This window comes from Hyaena hyaena, unplaced genomic scaffold (assembly GCF_003009895.1).
Source record: "Hyaena hyaena isolate Hyena2069 unplaced genomic scaffold, ASM300989v1 scaffold_94, whole genome shotgun sequence".
Taxonomy (NCBI): Eukaryota; Metazoa; Chordata; class Mammalia; order Carnivora; family Hyaenidae; genus Hyaena; species Hyaena hyaena.
The window spans coordinates 434,725-439,351 of NW_024080726.1; the positions used below are offsets into that span (position 1 = coordinate 434,725).

At 48.4% G+C, this 4,627-nt stretch overlaps 1 long non-coding RNA gene across 1 annotated transcript; it reads right to left on the reverse strand.

Annotated features, from left to right (window-relative positions):
• Positions 1-403: 403 nt before the first annotated feature.
• Positions 404-3,261, reverse strand: LOC120233601. The gene is made up of 3 exons (XR_005528867.1): positions 3,207-3,261; positions 2,768-2,913; positions 404-603 (listed from the first exon to the last, which is right to left on the reverse strand). It is a non-coding gene; the product is annotated as an uncharacterized LOC120233601 (long non-coding RNA).
• Between the last annotated feature and the right edge of the window lie 1,366 nt (positions 3,262-4,627).

Here is a 4,627-nt window from a genome sequence, read left to right on the forward strand (position 1 = left end):
CTCCCTCCTCTGTCTTTTGAAGCCTAGATCTGGCTCAAAGCTAAAGGGCCTTACTCGCTTGAAAACACCACAGGGAGCAAGCAGCATGGTGGCAGACTGAGCCCCATGGATGGCGCAGCCAATACCCACATTCCGTCATCTGCCCCAGGCTGGGCTGGTGAGGAAAACTGTCACATTCCCAATTGGCCTGATGCTCAAAGCAGCTCCTGCAAAAGGGATGTCATTATCGTCAGATTGCAACCAGGCTATGGATGCTCAGAAAGGGCAAGCGATTTGCTCAGGGTCACCCAGCTCTGCTGACCCCTGTCTAGCGGGAAATCTTCAAGAAGGCAGAGGAACCAGTAAAGATCAAGGACAAAGTGAGACTCAGCCCTTCCCAGAAAGTCCAAGATTCCCAAGCACAGAGGTTCTGCACATGTACTTCAGAGCTAGGCAGACTGAGTTCGAATCTCCTCTCTGCTCCTCCTTCAGTGTGACGTCACTTGATTCCAAGCCTCAGTTTTCCCATCTGCAAAATGGGGTGATCTGTAAGATGGTTACCAGAAAAGGTAACCAAGTCTTTTCAGGTTGGTGTGAAGATTCGTTGAGATGACGCTGGGTCATCTGCAGTTCAATAAATAATAGTTATTATTAAACACTAATAAAAGGAGCTTATCACCTTCTGCCTGAGTACTCAGAGTCTTTTCCCAAATCCAAAAATATACAGCATCCATTATCTGATGCATTAATCTGTCCACTTTAAATTTTGCGTGGAACCACATAGGGTACGTATTAAGTAAAGTGATAAGCACATCTACCATGAAAGCCGATTTCCTTTCGAAAATACAATTTCTTGGAGCACCTGGGTGGCTCAGTGAGCTGAGAGCGTTCGACTCTTGATTTTGGCTCACCTCATGACTCTAGGGTCATGGGATCCAGGTGGGGCTTCGAGCTGAGCGTGGAGCTTGCTTAAGATTCTCTGTCTCTCTCTGTATGTCTCTGTCTCTCTCCCTCTGCCCCCTCCACCACTTGCTCTCTCTGTCTAAAATAAAACTTTTAAAAATGTTTAAAAAAATGCAATTTGTTTACTGTGAGTTCAATAACGAAAGCCTGACTTACCAGTCCTTTTATTTCTCACCCTTGACCCTGATGCACCCACAAGCTGCCCAGTCTCCTCTCCAGCCCCCAAGCCTGCGGCAGCAGGTGATCTGCATTCCAGCCACACAATCTCTGCTTCCCAGAGGACGAGACCCCTGACTCTCACCCTGGATTTTCTGCTGAGCCCAACCTCATCGCATCAAACCAAATTAGCAAAGCTCCTTTTGAGCACTCCTTTGGGTGAGGCTACAATTTCTCTCTCCACTCCCTTGTTCCTACCCCTCTGTCCCCACCATAGAGAAGATGTCCCCACTGTAGAGAAGACGTTCTTCCTCTGGCCACCCACACTCCTGGTCTGTTTCCTTTGCTGGCTCCTCTTTGTTACCTGTCCAACCCCGGTAACTGGGAGCTTCCCACCAAGGCTGAACCTCAGCCCTCCCCACGCACTACCCTTTTTTATCTTCTAGGAAGCCCACCAACCCCTGGCTTGGAAAGCCGAGCAAAATCAAGAGGAACCTACATTTTAAGGATATGAGGAAATAAATAGCTCCAATGAGTAGAAGTGACTTAACCAAAGGCACGTTGCACATTGCTAGCAAAACGGAGTTACCCAGCTATTTCACTCCTAGGTGTATCCCCTGAAGAACCAACCACAGGGACTCAAAGAGGCACTTTGTATGGATGTTCATAGCTGCGTGATTCACAACACTCAAAAGGAAGAGCTTCTTTCAACAGATGTCCATCAACAGATGGGTGGATGTACAAAATGTGGGGCTGCCACACCGTGGAATATTATTCAGCCATGAAAATGAGTTCTGCCACTGGGTACAACACGGATGAACCTTGAAAACATAACGCTAAGCGACATGAACCAGACACCCAGGTCACAAAAGGACAAATATTGTGTGATTCCACTTATTCGAAATAGCTAACACAGGCAGATCTGTAGAGAGCCGTGTACAAGTTACCAGGTGTTGGGGAGGAGGGAATAAGCAGTTCCTGCTTAATGGATACATCTGTTGGAGGTGGTGAGAAAGTTCCGGAAATGGAAGGTGATGATGGTTGTACAACAGCATGAATGTACTTAATGCCACTGAACTGTATACTTAAGAAAGGTTAAGGGGCGCCTGGGTGGCTCAGTTGGTTAAGTGTCCAACTTCAGCTCAGGTCATGATCACACAGTTCATGGGTTTGAGCCCCACGTCGGGCTCTGTGCTGACAGCTCAGAGCCTGGAGCCTGTTTCAGATTCTGTGTCTTCCTCTCTCTCTGACCCTCCCCTGCTCATGCTGTCTTCCTCTCTCTCAGAAATAAATAAAACATTTTAAAAAAGAAAAGAAAAAGAAAGAATGGTTAAAATCCTGGGGCGCCTGGGTGGCTCAGTCAGTTAGGTGTCCAACTCGGGCTCCGGTCATCATCTCCCGGTTCGTGAGTTTGAGCCCTGCATCAGGCTCTGCACTGACAGTGCGAAGCCTGCTTGGAATTTTCTCTCTCTCTCCCCCTCTCTCTGCACCTCCCTTACTCGCTCATTCTCTCTCCCAAAAATAAATAAATAAACCTTAAAAAGGGAATGGTTAAAATGCTAAATTATATGTTATGTATATCTTACCATAATAAAAAAAATTTTTTAACAACATCATTATAAAACCTGGATGCAATTACTGCTATGCCATTAATTAGATCCCAGCTCACCTGCCTAACTGTCTGAAGTGTGTAAAAACTGTCTTCACTCACTCCAGTTTCCCAAATCCTCGTGGTCAGTTCGTAGCAGTTACACTTTTCTACCCACATCAAACAACCACAGCAATAAAGACAACTAATTGGGCTCCTCCCAGCCTCTGTTTGAAGGGTAGAACAAAGGGGCACCAGGTCAGCTCAGTCGATCTTCGGCTCAGGTCATGGTCTTGTGGTTCATGAGTTCGAGCCCCGCATAGGGCTCTGCACTGACACTATGGAGCCTGCTTGAGGTTCTCCTTCTCTGCCCCTCCCCTACTCATGTCTTTTCCCCTCGCTCTCTCTCAAATATAAATAAATAAATAAGGGTTCTTAAAAAAAAAAAAAGAACAACAACAAAATAAAACTTGGGACATCCTCTGATGCAGCCTCCTTCCTCATGCTCATGTCTGCTCACTGGGTAGCCCAGTAGGTTCTGTTGCCTTTCTTTTTTTTTTTTTTTTTAATGTTTTTTATTTATTTCTAGGAGAGAGAGAGAGAGACAGCGTGAGCAGGGGAGGGTCAGAGAGAGAGGGAGTCACAGACTGAAACAGGCTCCAGGCTCTGAGCTGGCAGTCAGCACAGAGCCCAACGCGGGGCCCGAACCCACGAACCGCGAGATCATGACCTAAGTGAAAGTTGGACACTTAACCAACTAAGCCACCCAGGCACCCTGGTCTGTTGCCTTTCTTTTAAAGACCTGGCTGGGGCGCCTGGGTGGCTCATTCGGTTGAGTGTCTAACTTCGGCTCAGGTCATGATCTTATGGTTCGTGGGTTTGAGCCCCGTGTCGGGCTCTGTGCTGCCAGCTAGCTCAGGGCCTGGAGCCTGTTTCAGATTTTGTGTCTCCCTCTCTCTCTGACCCTCCCCTGCTCATGCTGTCTCTCTCTCTCAGAAATAAATAAAAACATTAAAAAATAAAATAAAGACCTGGCCTACTGGGCTCTTCCCCGTGCGGTTGCCACCCCCCACCCCCCACCCAGCTCACATAACTTCTGCTACAACCACCCCGTTGCATCTCCACCCTCTGCTCCCTGTTTTCTTTCCACAAGTTTGCAGGTGAGCTGAGGTTCTTCATCAGGATCGGCCACTGTTGGGTCCAGGGCACTAAATGGGTTCAGGTCAGTTCTGGGTGCCTCCCCAATCTCCAAGGACCAGCGGCTTCCCAGGCTCTGCCTCGCTCCCAGAGAATCACAGGGGCAGAGATGGACAAGCAAACCCACCAGGCACAGGAAAACCGCCACAGGTCACAAAGCAAACACGTCATTGGCCGAGTCGAGTCACGTGGCCAAGCCCAATGTCAGCAGGGTGGTGTGTCTGTCTGCTCAGGCTGCCATAACAGAAAACCATCCGCTACAGGGCTGCAACAACAGACATGTATTCTCTCACAGGTCCAGCGGCTGGAAATCCCGGATCAGGGCATCAGCAGGGACGGTGTCTGGCTGGCTTGCAGACAGATGCGTTCTCCCTATGTTCTCACATGGCCTTTCCTCTGCGCACACGTGCCCCTGGTGTCTCTTCCTCATTTAACCTTAATGACTGCCTTAAAGTCCCTGTCTCTCAATACAGCCCCACTGGGGTTGGGGCCTCAACATACGGATTTGGTGGGGCAGGGGACACAATTCAGTCCCCAGCAGATGGGAAAATAAACTCCCCTTACGCTAGCAGGTGCCCCTGTCAAGAGACCTGACAGAGGGCGTAGGAGCACAATTCTGTAGCAGGAAGCGGACAAATGGCAGCCGGAATCCAATCTAGCACATGTTGTTAGAGGGCCTAAATATATGCATTCGTGTGAAATGTTTAAGATAGTTTTGGCATTTAGTAAACTCTTAATAAGTTT